The sequence below is a fragment of the Schistocerca cancellata genome, chromosome 6 (genome assembly GCF_023864275.1).
Source record: "Schistocerca cancellata isolate TAMUIC-IGC-003103 chromosome 6, iqSchCanc2.1, whole genome shotgun sequence".
In the NCBI taxonomy this organism is placed as follows: domain Eukaryota; kingdom Metazoa; phylum Arthropoda; class Insecta; order Orthoptera; family Acrididae; genus Schistocerca; species Schistocerca cancellata.
Window position 1 is genome coordinate 154457146 of NC_064631.1, and position 20321 is coordinate 154477466.

At 44.9% G+C, this 20321-nt stretch overlaps 1 protein-coding gene across 1 annotated transcript in view; it reads left to right on the forward strand.

Moving 5' to 3' along the window:
* The window catches only part of LOC126088216 (neural-cadherin-like), a 357790-nt gene that overhangs the window by 271474 nt on the left and 65995 nt on the right, over positions 1-20321 (forward strand). The window lies entirely within an intron of this gene.

Below are 20321 nucleotides of genomic sequence, written 5' to 3' on the forward strand. Positions count from 1 at the left end.
TGTAAGTCAACTACCCTGGCCAGCAAGATCTCCGGATCTGTCCCCCATTGAGCATGTTTGGGACTGGATGAAGCGTCGTCTCACGCGGTCTGCACGTCCAGCACGAACGCTGGTCCAACTGAGGCGCCAGGTGGAAATGGCATGGCAAGCCGTTCCACAGGACTACATCCAGCATCTCTACGATCGTCTCCATGGGCGAATAGCAGCCTGCATTGCTGCGAAAGGTGGATATACACTGTACTAGTGCCGACATTGTGCATGCTCTGTTGCCTGTGTCTATGTGCCTGTGGTTCTGTCAGTGTGATCATGTGATGTATCTGACCCCAGGAATGTGTCAATAAAGTTTCCCCTTCCTGGGACAATGAATTCACGGTGTTCTTATTTCAGTTTCCAGGAGTGTATGTATATATATATATATATATAGTTTAAATTCTTTATTCAAGCAAAGATATTCATGCATAATAACCCACCAACTTAAACATTAGTGGATCTTAATTACTATAGTACAGTTATTTACATTGCAGTATTATTACAATTACAAGTTTTCTACCTTCTATTTTGCTACAGGATGTGAGTGTGTTTGTTTGTTACGGGCAAGTCTACATTCTACTTTCTACTTTATCTACTCTACTGTACACATTGGTAGTTAAAGAATTTTCTTATTTAGATGTTTTCGCTTTGTAAAATCGCGTTTTTCTTGGTACGATTTGTTAAAACTATATATAACCCATCATTTTATTACAACAGATCAGACCAGTAACGAACCTTTTTGAGAGATCCTCAGTGCGCTGGTGCTTTAAAACGGTAGATATTCATAGCACGTAAGTTACCGTGTAAAACCCAACAAATATGGTCGTCAACTGATTTCCAGTATAGCGTCCTCCAACTCTGTACTGAAAAGAGACAGTGAGAGATATGTGGCCTGCATGTGACGTAGTTGGCTTCTTCCATCTCAGTGGTCTAAATTCAACTGCGCGTTCGGAATATCTGGCAAGCTTGACACTGATCTGCACGTTGGGAAACGCTCTGCAGCGTGCTTTTTCCACCTCACGACATCAGAAACTCGGTACGCTCAACGCCTGACGTTCTAAATCACGGTCCGTGTGATGACATCTTAAGGCAGGTAGCGTTCCTTCCAGACAACGGGCCCCTGAAATAGTGCGCGCCATAGAAACGCTTGCGCGCTGCTGCCTTCGCGCGCCACCCTCTCAGAGTCCCGTGCCTCCCATTATGAAGTAAAGAACGCGCCAGAGACGGGGGCCGCTTTGCCGGCCTCGCACTGCCTTTCATGTGCCGCGCCGCTCCACCTGCCCTCTGAGAACCATCCCTTTGTATCCGCCAGCGGCGCACAGCGGGTTTAACCTCTCCGAGTAGGCTACGCCGGGACAGGGCCGTGCTTTGATGCGGCAACTCCTCAATCGCTGCGCTCGCTCTGCGCTGCAGGCTGCCGAACTCGCAGGGGCCACAGGCATCGCTTCAGACACTCCTGATCTTGCCGCTCACCGACGCCACGCCACTAAACGTGCAAATGTCGCCGACCCTGCATTTCGACTTGAGTGGGTTGGTACCTGCTGTTTAACATCTTAATTTGCGACGTTGTCGTAACAATTACCGGTTCTTACAACTGCAGTGCAGCTACTCAGGGAGGCGAAGTGTGGGCTGTAATTAGGCTATCATATGCCAGCGAAAATTTGCAGATACGCAAATGCATTAATGCGGAACCGATTTACATTGGAAAAAAATTGATTCTAATTTTGGCAACCAGGTGCAAATTTGGCGCCATACAGCATCTCGTCGACTTATGTGATGCTCTTATTGAACAAATTGTGGCGGCCGGCCGCACTGGCCGAGCGGTTCTAGGCTCTTCAGAATGGTTGAAATGGCTCTGAGAACTATGGAACTTAACTGCTGTGGTCATCAGTCCCCTAGAACTTAGAACTACTTAAACCTGACTAACCTAAGGACATCACACACATCCATGCCCGAGGCAGGATTCGAACCCGCGACCGTAGCGGTCACGCTGCTCCAGATTTGTAGCACCTAGAACCGCACGGCCACTCCGGCCGGCCTAGGCGCTTCAGTCTGGAACCGCGCGACCGCTACGGTCACAGGTTCGAATCCTGCCTCGGGCATGGATGTGTGTGATGTCCTTAGGTTAGTCAGGTTTAAGTAGTTCTCTAAGTTCTAGGGGACTGATAACCACAGCAGTTAAGTCCTATAGTGCTCAGAGCCATTTGAACCATTTTTTTTTTTTTTTTTTTTTGTAAATGGCGGTTAATAATAAAGTCAACATTATGCATTTCTCACCAGTTTGACCCTTTCTGCCCACGTCCCATTTCTAATACATTCCCTATGGAAGCATTTCTATACGTCTTTCTTGCATTCACAGCGCCAGATTTGCACATGGTGTCGAAAATTGGAAATAAATCGGTTCCGCATGAACGCCGTAGAATATCTAACAAGTTTTGCTGCCATTCGATAGTTACAGCACACACTGGACCTTCGTCAGTATCTGCATTTTAATTATAACAACTCGGTACTTCTGCAAGTAACCGCCACAGAGATCCCTTTATCTGTGAGGACAGAAATTTGTTTCAGTCTCCATCTCCTATCAAACTCACCTATAGAAAACTGAAATTGGCGTATGGTATGCCTCTATAGCGCTTCTAAGCATGTCAAAAATCTGTTATTAGTTTGATCAGAGCCGTAAGTGTTTCTTTTAACAGGTAAAATTTTATTTGAAACGTCGTCCTTTTTTTTTTTTTTTTGTTTTTCAATTTTTAATTCGTAATATGTATTAAGTTTAAAGCCTCCATCTCATACAAGATGCATGTAAAATTATTACGTTTCTGCCATTAATTTTTAATTAACGCCGGACCTGCTCGTACAGCATGCTAGCTTGCGAGAGAGGATTCCATTCGAGCCCGTGTAGTGGTTTAACGGGCGTGGATTGGCGCTGCGGCCAGGCTGAGTGTGACCTTTTGGCGGTTTCCCACATTCGTTTTGGCAAATGCTGGGCTGGTTCCCCAATTACGCCTCAGAGAATACGATCTGCGAACATCCAAAATATGGTAGCTTACAATACAAAGTTGACACGATTCGCTGACAGATGGCGTACACGACTTCACTCCCTTAGGTTACCGTGACGAATGTGCCTTAAGTATATGCATCCGACCACAAAGTTAACTAATAAAAATGACATATGCCAAATCATGGAAAAACGGCGTCATACTAGACGGAACTAACGCCACTGAAATGGAAGAATTTTAATTAGAGCCGGAGTACCGATTTTTCTTGAAACAGGCGAAATGTTCATTTCCGGATAAGTTTCTTCTTTTGTCATTGGCAGTCACAATGTTTTAGGTGGTAGAAGCAGCGACACACTCGGAACCAGCAATGCTATGCACCCACTGGTGTACTGCTGGCTGGAGCGTTCCAGCCAACTTGCTGTCAAATGATGACTACTTTAAGCTGGAAGGTAAAATCTACATCTGCATCAACACCCCACAGTCACTTCACTGTGTTTGTTGGAGGGTACTTCTATTTCCCGCATTCCCTACTCCATGCGGACGCCTGGATACAACCATTGTTCTATATGCAACCGCAAACATTTTTCCCTGAAGGTAATGACCATCTTGGGTCACAGTACGCCAAATGTATTAACAATTATGGCGATTGCTTTTGAAGTACTAAACAGTTTACTCACTTTTTTACATCTCTCTGGTTTTCATATGACAGCCCGTTATGTGAGTGAGGATTAGGAAATGTAAGGACATGTTTGTTCATTCCTAAAGAAGAATAATCAAATGGTTCAAATGGCTCTAAGCACTATGGGACTCAACATCTGAGGTCATCAGTCCCTTAGACTTAGAACTACTACCCAAGGACATCGCACACATCCATGCCCGAGGCAGGACTCGAACCTGCGACCGTAGCAGCAGCGCGGTTCCGGACTGAAGCGCCTAGAACCGCTAGGCCACAGCGGCCGGCAGAGAATAAATCAATTTTTTTTTATTTTGGTGTGTCGCTAATGCACGCCTATGCGGTGGCGGCTCTCGCCTCGGAGATAAGCCGGTTCGAATCCTGGTGGTGGATGAAAGTTTCAGTGCCTGAATTTGTCCTGCAAAAGGAGAAATTGTGGTCGTAGCGTTCCTGACAAGTCCTTGCGACAGTGTCGTAGATTAAATTGTAAACGTCTCCGCAATGTCTTACGAAGTGAGGGCATGTGCCACTTTTGACGGTGATCGTCCGTCGGATGGGAACGTTGAGTTCGGTAGTCTCTCTGGTGCTTTTCGAGATAGTTAAGCTATGTGCCGCGTTTCATCCTCTCCCTTCCCTTCATCCATGACAACAGAAATCCAACACTACGCTGTAGAAGCACTAGTCACAATCATCGCACACGGCACATACACAAATTGAACACTTTATAAAATGCCTCAAATGGCTCTGAGCACTATGGGACTTAACATCTGAGATCATCGGTCCCCTAGAACTTAGAACTACTTAAACCTAACTAACCTAAGGACAGCACACACATCCATGCCCGAGGCAGGACTCGAACCTGCGACAGTAGCAGCATCTCGGTTCCGGACTGACGCGCCTAGAACCGCTCGGCTACAACGGACGGTGAACACTTCATAACAGGCCGGAGAAAACCAACAGTAAATCACCTCCATTAGTACCTTGCCAACGGACAGAAGTAGTAGACGTTTTAATAGGTCACGTGTCAATGGGCGGACGTTAGGAATTTCAGTAGTTTGGCACATATAACTTGCACGTAAGCCCGCCTTCCAGTGCCGTCGTAAACTTTCAGCAAGATGCCTCTTAATTTCGACAGCGAAATAACTCAAATATTTTATAATGAAACGGGATGAGGCTTAAAACGTCACGCGCCTAATCGTCACTAACGTGCTCGGCGGCTGGTTTACAAGCTCGCGGTCGATTTTGAGCAGAAAGTCCGTCGAGTAAAACGTGCTTTAGGCGCGCGACCGCACAGATAAACCATGATTAACGCTGAGTACTACCGGAGATGAACAGTACGAACCGAGGCTCTTGTGAAAGAAAACGAGACAAACCAGAACTGAGTCGCTCAGTGTGTAACCAGCAGTGCAAACTGGCGCACTCCGGGCGCTGGCTGGTCCCCTGGAGTACGCCGTGCTAACGGCTGGTGTTGCGAAAAGCGCCAATGGCGGGCCCCGGAGGCGCTCGGTTCGGGCGATAGGGCGGCGCCCGCGCTCGTATTAATTAGCGGCAGCTCGTTAATTAATCAGACGCGCCGAGGCGCCAGGTGTGCCAACTTTGCCCCGCCAACTCGGCCGGCGCTGCCACAGTGCCCGCCTGCTGTGCTGGTGTTAACTGCAAGGGTACGCGCAGCCTTAAAATCACATCTTTTGAGTGTCCGCCCCGCATGACTGATACAGTAAGCGCGGTCCCCATTACAAACCGTATCTGCACCGCTACTAATTAACACGCTATACAAATAGTCTGCACTCAGCCTTAGGAATTTAGCAGTCCATGGATATCTCATTGTTAAAATAAATCCTCACAAGCCAAAAAGAATATTAAAAACATAGAGGGAGATTCAACTGCCCCTACCGATAGGTTTCATGCAACCCGCAATGCCTTCTAAAGCCACGTGCAAGATTTTTATATTCTTTCCCTCACTGCACGCAGACTACTATTCTTACAGGAAAAATGAACGGGATCTTTTTAGAGAAAATATAATGTAGTAAAATTTGGTACTGGTATACATTTACCCTGAAAGCCAAGGTTTTCGAGATATTCAAGAAAAACGCTTTAAAGGTCACTTTTGTACGATTTCTTGAGCAATTTGAAAACTATGGCCTCTAAAAAAAGGTATCCCAGCACAAAATTTAACTGAATTAAAATTCCTACATTCCTTTTTTTTATGAAGGACTAATAGTCGGCACGTAACAAGCGAGAGAATAAGGAAATCTTGTGTGTGCTATTTGATATTGCAAACCAATGGATAATAGCAGCTGAATCAACCTATTTTATTTATTTACATGGCTTACGCCCACATTGGAGCACTAAAATCAAACATAATACAACAGAGTCTACAGTAATTAAGTCTTAGCAGTCAACAATTTCTTCGTTTCCCAAAACTTCTTCATTCGCTGTGATCTGGCTGCTCGTTCTTCTGCAGATATGACATACTTCTTCCGTTCTGATGGTTTGAATGCCAGTCGTGTGTATTTGTTCTTCAGAAGCAGTTTCTCTTCTCTTTGTTGAATTTGGTGTGTGGTGATGTTCAGTTCATCCAGATCACTTTGTACTTCTTTAAACCAGATGTTTTTGGTTTTACTGTTTCAGAAGTAGTCAAAAAGCTGATTCAGGATTCTAGTATTTGGTAGGGGAGATATGTGGCAGAAAAATGCAATACTTCTTTTCCGCATTGTATCAATAATGGATTCACTTTCTTTATACAGTTCTGAATTGGGCAAAAGTCTCCACTGCCCATTAACTTGGTGTTTCTAACTGATAATTGTTCAGAATATTCTTCTATCAACTTTCTGCAATTTGCCAGTTATTGTTTGAGTATTTAGTCTGAATAGTGTTTCACTTGCATATGTTGCTTCCGGTTTAACGACGGAGGAGTAATGTCGAAATTTGGCATTTACTGAGAGAGATCGTTTTTGTAGGTTGACTACGTGGTTCTCTGCGCTCGCTGAAGTTTTAAATGTTCTACTATCTATTGATGCTCCTTGATTAACATTCCAGGTAATAATCTCACCAAGATATTTAAACTTTTTTACTACCCTAATTTTTTGATAATTTTGGAATATGATATGGGATGTGTCAACTGGTAATCAACCTATATAACAATTACGATTACTTTTGTGCTGCTTTCCCAAGAATCTGAATGAAGTACACTAGAAACTTTGTTCGTCGTGAGGTCTGACAAAATTTATCTGCGATAATATCTCTGCTAAATAACTGACTTGTTATAGACGCCATTGACAGTGCTCCAAACCATGCCATCCATCATGGCTGCGTAAGTCTTTATATAATGTGATCTGGAATAATGAAATCTACGTCAATGAAGAATATTCAGTACACTTCTATGAGTCATAGAAATTCTCAGTCCTTCTTTACTAGAGACATCATAACATCATTTTATTTTATAACCAACTACACTCTTATTTATTGCAGAGCTGTATTCTGCTAAGCTGAAGTTATTTTCGGAAGCTTATTTAATCTTTTATGTTCTTTACTTTCGTCTTGTTGAAACGTTTCTCGATGTTCTGTTCAAATAGAACATAATTTTCCATTTATACAATATTTATCAGGCCACATGCACACATTTAACTACGCAAGCAATTAGTTAATGCAGCTGACAGTAAAAACAAGCAGAAAACGTCATGTGAGCTCAGAGATCAACTTCGAAAGATTCTCACCATGAACGTTCAATGTGCTTCACTTCAGCTTTAACGTTGACATTCCGTTATGTTTAAATACCACCTAGTGTGAAGCGAATTTCACACTTCCTGATCAACAGCAATTAATAATCGTGGCTATATCGCAGTCAACTTCGATCACTGGTAGATTGTTTTTAAGGGTAATACTGCTCTGCTACTTTCGATTGTTTGAGTTGTGTAATCGTAGCATTACTTTATTTCATCATTTACTTGTATAGTATCAATTGATTTTGAATCATGGCTATTGTCAAAATAATTCCCGAAATATCCAACCCAACGAATATATAAGAATAGCATAGTTGTGATAAAGCAAACTGCGTCGTCAAACATCATCACATATTTTTGTTGTTGTATGGCTACGTACAGATATAAATCTCCATGTACTTTCACAAGAATTATAATATCACTGGAATGGAAACAAAAGATCCTTCTTCGCAGTAAACTTTTTGGACAATATGTATTCTCCTCGAGGTCTCAGAGTTTGAACAAATTCAATTACCTCACTGTTTACAGAGAAAGATATTGCGGGTTTTGTGTGTAATCTGTCCAGCGGAAGTTATTACAACGTTAAAAAAGCGCAAGAAGCCTGTAAGATCTTTGTGACATCACCAGGGATCACCTGAGAAGGCACACAATACTACACTGAAGCGCCAAAGAAACTAGTATAGGCATGCGTATTCAGATACAGAGATGTGTAAACAGGGAGAATACTGCGCTGTGGTCGGTAACGCCTATATAAGACAACAAGCGTCTGGTGCAGTTGTTAGCTGGGTTACTGCTGTTACAATAGCAGGTTACCAAGATTTAAGTGAGTTTGAACATGGTGTTATAGTCAGCGTACGAGCGATGGGATACAGCATCTCCGAGGTACCGATGAAGTGGGGGTTTTCCCTTACGGCCACTTCTCAAGTGTACCGTGAGTATCAGGAATCCGGTAAAACATCAAATCTCGGACATCGCTCAGGCCGGAAATTGGATCCTGCAAGAACGGACCCAACGACGACTGAAGAGAATCGTTCAACGTGACAGGAGTGCAACCCTTTCGCAGATCGCTGCAGATTTAAATGCTGCGCCATCAACAAGTGTCAGCGTGCGAAGCATTCAACGAAACATCATCGATACGAGCTTTCGGATCCGGAAGCCCACTCGTGTACCCTTGATGGTTGCGCGACACAAAGCTTTACGCCTCGCCTGGGTCCATCAGCACCAACACTGGGCTGTCGATGACTGAAAACATGTTGCCTGGTCGGACGAGTCTCATTTCAGATTGTATCGAGCGGATGGACGTGTACCGGTATGGAGACAACCGCCCGAATCCATCGACCCTGCATGTCAGCAGGGGATTGTTGAAGCTGCTGGAGGTTCTATAAAGGTGTGGGGCGTGGGCAGTCGGAGTGATGTGGGACCCCTGATACGTCTAGATCCGACTCTGACTGGTGACACGCACGGAGGCATCCTGTCTGATCACCGGCATGCATTCATGTCCACTGTGCATTCCGACGGACTTGGGTAATACCAACAGGACAATGCGACTCACCTTAGTCCAGGATTGCTACAGAATGGCTCCAGGATCACACTTGCGCTGGCTACCAAACTCCCTAGACATGAACATTATTGATCATATCTGGGAAGCCTTGCAAACGTGCTGTTCAGAAGAGATATCCACCCTTCGTACTCTTACAGATTTATGGACAGCCCGGCTGGATTCAAAAATGGCTCTGAGCACTATGGGACTCAACTTCTGAGGTCATTAGTCCCCTAGAACTTAGAACTAGTTAAACCTAACTAACCTAAGGACATCACACACATCCATGCCCGAGGCAGGATTCGAACCTGCGGCCGTAGCGGTCTCGCGGTTCCAGACTGCAGCGCCTGGAACCGCACGGCCACTTCGGCCGGCCCGGCAGGATTCATGGTATCGTTTCCCTCCAGCATTACATTAGTCGAGTCCGTGCCACGTCGTGTTGCGGCATTTCTGTGTGCTGGCTGGGGCCCTACATGATGATAGGCGGGTGTACCAGTTTATTTGGCTCTTCAGTGTCAATTAACATTGGTAGAATATACACAGTGCAGTACGTCTCATTTATAATTATGAAGTTGTTCTATCAAGAAGCGACGGAATAATAACCAAACTCGTTTCATTGCTTCCAGAATGAGATTTTCACTCTGCAGCGAAGTGTGCTCTGATATGAAACTTCCTGGCAGATTAAAACTGTGTGCCGGACCGAGACTCGAACTCGGGACCTTTGCCTCTCGCGGGCAAGTGCTTTACCATCTGAGATACCAAGGCACGATTCACGCTCCGTCCTCTCACCTTTACTTCTGCCAGTACCTCGTCTCCTACCTTCCATACTATACAGAATCTCTCTTGCGAACCTTGCAGAACTAGCACTCCTGAAAGAAATGATATTGCGGAGACATGACTTAGCCATAGCCTAGGGGATGTCCCGAGCTCGAGTCTCGGTCCGGCACACAGTTTTAATCTGCCAGGAAGTTTCATATCAGCGCACACTCCGCTGCAGAATGAAAATCTCATTCGGGAAACATCTCCTAGGCTGTGGCTAAGCCATGCCTCCGCAATATCCTTCTTTCTGGAGTGCTAGTCCTGCAAGGTTCGCAGGAGAGCTTCTGTAAAGTTTTGACGGTAGGAGACGAGGTATTGGCAGAAGTAAAGCTCTGAGGATGGGGCGTGAGACGTGCTTGGATAGCTCAGATGGTAGAGCACTTGCCCGCGAAAGGCAAAATTTTCGTTTTATTGATTGTTATTTTTTACGTTTTAGTTTTCGTGTTGTTGGCCCCTAGCATAATTGACAGAAATATTGTTGTACATAACAGTTCAAACATTAACTGCGATACTATTCTCAAAGAAGTTCACTGCTGATACTATAAACATGCAAAATACTACGCAGTACACGGGTTTAAACTTTCAACAGACCGTCAGCCAACAGCTACTGCTATTTGTGTGTTCGTACTTTACGTCATCGTGTAAAACTGAACTATGTGCGTCATTGAACTGTACGGCTGTATTTGAAAGCACACGGTTTAATATCGGGCGCAGGCGGCTGTCGGTGTTGCGGGGCCGGGCAGCGCAGCCTGGTGGCTGCAAACACGCGGCCCTGCACAGCCGGACCAGATAATGAAACCAGCGCCGGGCGGTGGAGACAATTAAGTACCCGCTTACAGCTGTCCTCTGCAGAAACGCGCGGCAAAAAACAGACGGGGGCAAGAGTTCCAACTAGGGCGCGGGCACGTGGAGAAGCGACAGCGCACACAGTGGAATGTGCCCGCGGGAAACATTCCTGCACGAGACCCCTGGGTAAGGTCTAGCACAAAGCAGAAGAGCTCGCACTGACTGTTGTACGCTGAAAATGACAGCAATTCTGTTTTTAATAGCACACGCAGTATTAGCGCCATTGCTGCGAGTTCTGGAGTGCAACAATAAGCCGAGTGGCCAAAACTGGTAAGTCACTGCGTGTGCTGCTCGGTTTCTGGCTGGCGAACCTGAGGGGTGTGTGTTGTGGTGGTGCTTTCCGTTCCTCTACAGATTCAACTTTCTAAAGCGTGAGAAAGACAAGGCAATGCATATGGACTCCATGAGAACGCGCACTCAGTGCAAATACACTGACGGGAATAAATCGCAACAGCAAAAAATTATTTAATGTAAAGTGATGAAATTTCAGGAATACATCTCCTAAATAACCTACATGTCGGTGATAAACATGGCAAGATCACATGTTAACGTAAGCGCAAGATAAGTCGCTGCAAATGTTAAATGCTGATACATTAACAGCCTGTGTAACCCCCATAATGTTGAATGTAAACATGCAAACGTGCATCCATTGTGTTGTACAGGATGTCAGTTTTTTTTTTTTTTTTTTTTTTTGGATGGAGCTCCCTGACACTGAACACTTGGTTGGTCAATACAGGGACGGTTAATTCTATTCATGGTTGACGCTGCAATTGTAGTTCGATGACGTACCATATGGGCTCGATTGGGGACATATCTGGTGACCGAGCGGGCCAAGACAACATACCGACACTCCATAGATCATGCTGGGTGACAATAGAGGTACGTGGAAAGGCGTTATCCTGTTGGAAAACACCCCCTGGAATGCTGTTTGTCAATGGTAGCACAGCAGGTCGCATCACCAGATTGACGTACAAATTTTCAGCCAGGGAGCGTGGGATAACCACGAGAGCGCTCCCGCTGTCATACGAATTCACACCCGAGACGATAACTTAAGGCGTAGGTCCAGCGTGTCTTGTACGCAGACAGGTTGGTTGCAGGTCCTCCTCCTAGAAAACACGCGGCCATCACTGGCACCGAGACAGAACCAGCTTTCATCAGAAAACACAACTAACCTGAACCTTGCCTCCAGTGAGCTCTCGCTTGACACCACTGAAGTGGCATTCCATTATCCTCGTTTTGCTTTTGTTGATGTTCATCTTATATCCTCCGTTCAAGACACTGTCCATTCTGTTCAGCTGCTCTTCCAAGTCCTTTGCTGTCTCTGACAGAAATACAATGTCATCGGCGAACCTCAAAGGTTTTATTTCTTCTCCATGGATTTCAATACCTACTCCGAATTTTTCTTTTGTTTCCTTTACTGCTCGTTCAATATACATATTGAACAACATCGGGGATATGGCACCGTATGTCCTACGCCACTACCTCTGTTATGCTGGGCGCAAGGCCGTCAAATGTGCTACCGAGCGAGGTGGCGCAGTGGCTAGCACACTGGACTCGCATTCGGGAGGACGACGGTTCAATCCCGCATCTGGCCATCCTGATTTAGGTTTTCCGTGATTTCCCTAAATTACTCCAGGCAAATGCCGGGATGGTTCCTTTGCAAAGGCACGGCCGACTTCCTTCCGCGACCTTCCCTAATCCGGTGAGACCGATGACCTCGCTGTCTGGTCTTCCCCAAACAACCCAACCCAACCCCCAAATGTGCTGCACCCCGCGCACCATAGGTGGCGCTCACCAAAGTGAGCTACATCGCACCGTTTATCAGGCAACTAGTCAATATATACGACAATAAATTAGTAACAAGCCTACATGTGGAAATGAAGGACCATATACTTACTACGAATATCCAACAGATGAAATACTGTTACATACGATCATTAGAGTGGTAGAACATTAACAATTCTATATAACAAGGTTTGTAGTATCACTATTTGATGCATCATTCAGAAACGAGACTATCAATTGCAAATATAACTTCAGCTTACATTATACTCTCTAATAGCTTATAGGGGTGATTCTACCAGCCGACCGTAGTCGTGGTACGTAGCCACACTACCAATGATTCACATTAGTTCTGCGACTAGCACCGTAGTGCACGAGTGCGGTAACATGGAACAAAGGGCACATTTACATATCTGTCTCAACGTAAATCATTGTTAACAAAAAGCAGCTCACGACTCTTTATGACATATTCCTATTTGAGCTTTGTCCTAGAACATTAATTTACCTCAAAAGATAATCATACAGTCATATGGCTCAATCGAGTAACTACTAGTGCCTACCTCCTACACACGATACGGGCTGAAAACCTTCAACGAAGATGGAACTTTTCAAAAAACACTGATCATTCAGTAAATTCCTACTGTCAAACTTTTTGTGCTTGTATATCTGCACCTCCTCCAATAAATCATATTTCATTCCCTTTGCTTATGTACTGAGTAGTTCGGTGTCGTTAACAGGTTGGGGCGTATGTCCTTCTTCGATGATGTGTTCAGAAAACGTTGACCCATTCTTATTCATACACATTCCCGACGGCATATGTTCTTTATATCTTACGACTATAGACGTACCTGTTTGTCCTATGCCTTCTTGGTGCTCCTTTTTTTTTCCTTCAGTGTATTTTACACCGTGTAGCTACAAACAGACCGGACCTTTCGTGAGCGTCATTGTAGAGACGGGGATTAGTGATTATGATGTCACCAGAGCGATTATGATTCCTATAGTTAATAAATTAGTCAAAAAGAGTAGAAAGAGCAGATAAGCACTAGTTAACATTTCACTTAGACATTTAACTGACATCATTTAGTTGCAGTATGATGGACGTAGAAAAATTATGGGCAAAGTGCACACGGATTGTAAATCATACTCTGGAGAAGTATGCGCCGAGTAAGTGAATTGAAGACGGATTAGCCCCACCGTGGTTTAACATATTTGTAAAATACTGAGAAAGCAGAGGCTGTTGCACTCTCGGTTCGAAAGAGAACGACAAATGACCAGAGGCAAAGGTTCACGCAGGAAAATCGTACGAACATACCGTCGTTTAACCATCGCACAGGTTGCCGTATGGATGACATAGTAATAAGCATTCCTGGCGTAGAATTGAATCCCGTTTTACGTAGAGTATCCTACGGCAAAGCTTCCTTACTTACCTTGAATTTACTGCGAATGTCTCGCCCAGCGACAAGTCCCAAGCGACTGGAAAAAAGCGCGGCTTACTCCTGTATATAAGAAGGGTAAAGGAACGGACACGCATCATTAAAGACCAATATCATTGACATCGGTTTGCTGCAGAATTCTTGAATATAGTAAATTTCTTAGAGACCGAAAAGCTAATGTCTACGAATGAGCACGGTTTTAGAATGCATCGCTCGTGCGATCAAAATGGCTCTAGAACCTTCTTGTACAAAAATTACTGAAAAAATTGTAACAACTAGTCCCGGTCTTCCCTATGCTAAAAAGCAAATTTAGTTTTTAACTGTATTGTCGCAGCTGAGTTAGAAACCAGTTGTTGCAAATGTTACAATAAAATAATTGCACCTAGCTGTACAAGCATGGGTGTGCACAAATCCAGGAACCATTTATGAAGATGAGGGAAAATATTCAAAACGGCTGCAAGGTATTTGCTAAGGGCAGAATAGAATTAAAGAGTGCAACGGACATGACGAACGTAATCAGAATTCCACGTGTTTGCTGCCTTTAATTGGAATCGATAAACAAATTATCAAATTACAGATACCATCAGTGTTCATGATTCGAACCGAAATTAATAATGAGAGATATGTACTTGTTGATATGTTATCGGTAACAGGCAGCCAGGAATTTGATAGAGAACGAGAGATATGCAACTGAAATGAAAAATAATGTACGTGACTGTTGTAGGGAGGAAACTTTGAACATAAACATGAAAGGCGTGTGGGCAGCGTCATCGAGACAACGAATAACGCCCGTTGCGTAAAACACACAGGTTGAGTTCAACGCTCTTTTGTGGAGAGCACTGTGATTTGCCGACACTGAACAGGGCGTGGAGTACGCTCTGACGGAGGGCCCTACACCGACGTAAATAGATTGCAATGTAACGGCGAACGCCCACAGTTTATTGCTGATGCAGCATCGGTTGTAATGTAGTACACTCATTGTGCCGTAATCTACCAGTGCCCTCTTTTGAGAGAAGAGACACTCCATTTTGGTCAATATTCTCCAGCTAATCTGACTGTAATGGGAGAGACGCGTCATTACACTGATATTGCGCGTTTTATGACAGAAAATGGAGCGGCTCTCCACTGCATATTGTATGACAAATACCAAACAGAGATGCAGTCCGTGAATTGTGCAAGACAATACAAAGCACGAGAGTTACCCAGAGAGTAATGCACCGTATTGTTTTCTTCAACAATTCTTTATTGAGCCTAATGAGAATTACACACAAGAAAGAATGGTGTTTTATCTACACACCCTATTTTACCACATCATCTCCATCCCGTTCTATGGCCTTCCTCCAGCACGAAACAAGGGCGTGTATGCCCTGTGGGTACCAATCCTTGTCCTGGGTGCGGAGCCAGTGCTTCACCGTGTGAATCACCTCCTCATCGTCCCCGAAATGTCTTCCACGAATGGCATCCATTCATGGCCCAAACAAGTGGAAATTCGAGGGAGTTATGTCAGGTGTGTTAGTGGTCTCCCCGACCGCTGCAAACTGTGAAGCTCCGCCGAAATGCCTTCTGATGACCTCACCATCCGTGCGTAGCGACTAACAGTACTTCTGTCGACAGCAGATGCTGCATAGGCTTTACACTAACGTTTGTGAATATTCCCCACACTTTCTTTCTCTGCTTTGAGAAATTCAATAACGGCACGTCAGTCTAACGTACATCACCTGCAGACGTCATTTTGAAACTGTCCTGCAGCTACGCTGGCTGTGGGAAATTTTTCTAGTTCACTCAGGAGGCTTCAAATAATATATATGTAAGGTTTCGCATTCGTAGCATTGTTTTCAGATGAGAAAAAAGATGCGGTGCATTGCTTTCTGGGCAACTCTCGTAAGTGTTAAGGCAGTCTCTCTGTTCTCACCACCTCCTTCTTCTACAGACATACAAACAATTTTAATATAGTAACAGTTGATTCTTCAGTCTTCCAGTGGACTAAGAAAACAAAACAATTTAATCTATCTATAGTCTAAACTCAAAGTCATTTTTATGTACAGAGTGCTTATATACAAACGTATCTTTAGTTCCGAAAAGGGTAAATAACTTACAAAAATGTTTGACGCAGCATTGAATACAGTATGTATTGAAGTTTTATTCCCGCCTAACACTGTTAGTTCCCAACTTCCCGGTTAGGTGGCATCCGCGAATGAGTTATTCCAAGAGTCATCATGGAATCATATAACGATGCAGAGTGTGCAGGGTGTTGTTTATGGTTTCATGAATCCAAACCCACTACTACAGTCGGCCGGGGTGGTCGAGCGGTTCTAGGCACTACAGTCAGGAACCGCGCGACCGCTACGGTCGCAGGTTCGAATCCTGCCTCGGGCATGGATGTGTGTGATGTCCTTAGGTTAGTTAGGTTTAAGTAGTTTTAAGTTCTAGGGGACTGATGACCTCAGAAGTTGAGTCCCATAGTGCTCAGAGCCATTTGAACCACTACTACAATCCAGAGACAATTCAGGACTAAGTATTGCAAGCCATCACCTCAAAGTCAAACTGTTATTAATTGATACAATCGTGTCGCCGAAACTGATTGTGTATCTCATAAGGCACCGGGTAAGGGTCGGCCGGCAGTCTCTGACGTATGAACTGAACAAGTTCGGTAGTCTATCACGCCTATTCTGTGTAAACCAACGAGACGTGGCAGCTTAGAATTGAATATGCCTAGTGTTACAGTGTGGAAGGTGTAAAGCCCGTCTCACACGGAGCAAGGTTCGGCGCAAGTTTGCGAGATGGCGTGCATGCCTGTCGGCTTGCAGGGAAAGGAGGCGGCTATCTTCCATGCCGAAGCTCTCCCACGGTGCAAGATCGGCTGCATGTTGTATCGAACGAAGATGGCTGCTTCAGGTACAGATGTTCAGAGCAAACTGGCGTTATTAGCTGTTTTGGTCCTAAACAATGCAGAAATGCATGCTAGTGAGAGAAGAAGAAAGAAAGAATTGACGAAAAACTGGATTAAGATAAGAGGAGAAACGCTGGAAAAGGTGTGCTCTCCGTGCTTCATAAAGAGTTGAGGTTAATTCGCATAACACGTACTTTTGTTTGAAAAGTATCACCATTTCATTACTGTTTGATTTTATAAATATACCGATAATGACTGTTATATACGAATTTATTTTATATGATAGAAGATCGTACATCCTTTGCAAATTTTATACGAATGGATGTACTGGTATTTGCAACTCTTTCGAGTGCCTCTGCACGCAAGTGTTTATTATAATAGTTTGCGCTTTTCACGACGTACAGACACTGTTCTTCCCTATAAGTACATATCAATGCTTCAATCGCTTCCTTGGACCACTGCGGTGCCATTATTTAATAATTATAAGAACTTCCTACCGCACCTCACAACAGCAGACAAGCGACTATCAACAGAGGCCTCCCGCCCAAGCTTTCCGCGTCTGACGTCACAAACGAAACGCCTCACGATTGGCCAACGCAGGTAGCACGCAGGGAACCTTGCAAGAAAAATAGCTCCGGACCTATCCTGGAAATCTTACAAGGTTCCCAGCAAGGTAGCCCGCTAGCAGGCGACGGAGCCCACAAGGTGGCCGCCGCGCGAGCCAGCAAGGAAACTTACAGCGAATCTTGCTCCGTGTGAGACGGGCTTTACGGAAAGGCCTGTCCTTCAGACCCCACATATTGGAACTGTTGAAAGCTTTAACAGAAAGTGGCAAAGAAAAACGAGCTGAGTTTTGTGTGGAAATGATTGACAAAATGTAGAATGATGCTGATTTTCTTTAAAAAAAAAAAAAGTGTTCCGTGATGAAGCCACCGTCCAGGAGGACAGCTAGAATTTCGCCAACTTGAAAACACACGTTGTTGCTCGCGGGAATGTCCCAGCAGTCCACAACAAAATTCAAACGGTACATTGTGAACAGTTGGGGCTGGCTGGTAGATTAAGTAAAGACTAAAGTTTCGTGTCCGGGATCGGTGAGCCGCAGACCTCGTAGCAATGGGAACAGCACCACACACTATGACTGCGCGTGGATGCCGCCACCGCGCCCGGCCAGACGCACACCACGGAGACTTCCTCGCTGCTCCACGCCAACCGACCAACTGCCCGCACGCGGCACAGCCGGAAACTGTAAGCGCGAGGCCAAAAGTAGTACAAGGGTGCGAATATCGATACACGCTGCTTGCTGCGGCTCGCGGAGAGAGATGATGATAGCATAATCGCGATAACCGCGGGAGACTAATCACAGAATAGCTACCAAGGTTTAATGCAAAGCATAACACGAGCCAGCCACGGCTCAGGTAGTACTGCCAACTTCAGTGCATTTAGTAATCCAATTTCAAATGACCATACTAAGGACAGAAACATATCTGCGGGAATGCCAGCACAGTTGTTTCTGATGCGGTCGCCCGTGTCTTCACGGCCTGTTGGCACTTGCTGGTACAGCTAATCTTTTAAATATCCCCACAGAAGGAAATCCGGCGAAGTAGCGGGCCAGTTAATAAGGCCACCTGTGCCGACCCGTTGACCAGTGCAAACACAGTGTAATACATCCCGTGCTTCAAATGCGTAATGCACTGGGCAGCCATCATGCTGAAACCACATACATTCTCGAACGTCCAGGGCAATATCCTGTCGTAGTACCGATAGTTCCTGTTCCAAAAACGTTCGATATTGCATCCATTCATGGTGCCGTCGATAAAATGTGGACCAGTGAGTTTGTTCCCCATGATACCATGCCACACTTTTAACCGACCAAGCCGACCGGTGTGGCCGAGTGATTATAGGCCAGGGGCGGGCAGGAATTCTACACGTGTGCGGTGCACATGCACGTGTGCAGTTAACAGATGTTCTGCGTGCACACAGGGGCAAGCTGGCCACCCGCTTCTCACCCCTCCCCACCATACCGTCTCTCCGCTTCTTCCCCTGTAATGCGTTTTGTTTCCTGGCCTGCTTTATTAAATGAAGGAATAAGGTTAGTAGGAGTGTTTGAAAGTAATCATGGTTTGAAAGAGTACCTATTACCTACGATACGTTTTGTTTAATTATCACAGGTGGAGTTTACAATACGTTTAATGTCTGGAACAACATTTCTACATACAGACAAACGCAAACAGTTACGTAAATTTTCATTACTGATGTTTGCTCTTAACCGAGACTTATTAATTTTCATAACAGAAAAAAATCTCTCACAAACGTATGTCGAGCCCAACATTGACTATCTTCATGGCTTCACGATGGAGACGAGGAAACTCTTGCTGTGGAAAGTCGCGATAAAGATCTATTACACGTCTTGCCAAAAGGAACTTGTCTCTCAGACGAGAATTACACTGTAGATCTATTAATTCCATTTGCAAACTGAGATGAATATCATCTACAGAAACCAGATTCTCTCGAGAACTATTCAAAACCTTGGGATAAGTAAGATATATCCACAAATCGCTTGAGAAATTCCTCTTTTATTGCACTAAGAACGGCAACATACTGAAATTTATTATAATGACGTTCAATATTAAACTTCCGCTCACCAGCGAGAATACTGTCACATATTATACATTTCCAGTTTTCACGTTTTTCCACAGAGAACAAATGATTCTCCCATTCCTTTTTAAAAGATAGGAAATCTCCAATTCTCCGTCTCCTTGATTCGCTCTGCATTTTCCGGTTATTGAAATACAACGTTCACTACGTAGTGGTCGCTTCGCTTCAACGTCCGCAGCTTAGCCTGGTACTACACTGCCGCAACCTGCAGGCTGTCGCCACTGCCCCGTTTGACGATTGCACGCGAGCAGCACACGTGCAGCGCTGTGCGCTCATGAGCCGCGTGCAACGTTTGCCTGCCCCTGTTCTAGGCGCTAAAATTTGGAACCGCGCGACCGCTACGGTCGCAGGTTCGAATCCTGCCTCGGCCATGGATGTGTGTTACGTCCTTAGGTTAGTTAGGTTTAAGTAGTTCAAAGATCTAGGGGAGTGATGACCTCAGGTGTTAAGTCCCATAGTGCTCAGAGCCATTTGAACCATAACCGACCAAGGACGTTGATTGTCAACTAGCCGTAATCAGTAGGGGTTGTCTATACTCCAGTAATGCATGTTATGCTAGTTAACGCTACCATGGTTTGTGAACGTAGACTCATCAGAAAATAGTGCCTCGGCAAAGAACGTTGGATCGTTTGCTTTTGTTGAAGCTCCCGTTCGCAAAACACTACCCGGTTATGGAAATCGGCGCCATGAAGTTCTTGATGCAGTGACACGTGGTATTGGTGATACGTACTGCCGGCCGGTGTGGCCGTGCGTTTCTAGGCGCTTCAGTCTGGAACCGCGTGACCGCTACGGTCGCAGGTTCGAATCCTGCCTCGGGCATGGATGTGTGTGATGTCCTTAGGTTAGTTGGGTTTAATTAGTTCTAAGTTCTAGGGGACTGATGACCTCGGAAGTTAAGTCGCATAGTGCTCAGAGCCATTTGAACCATTTGA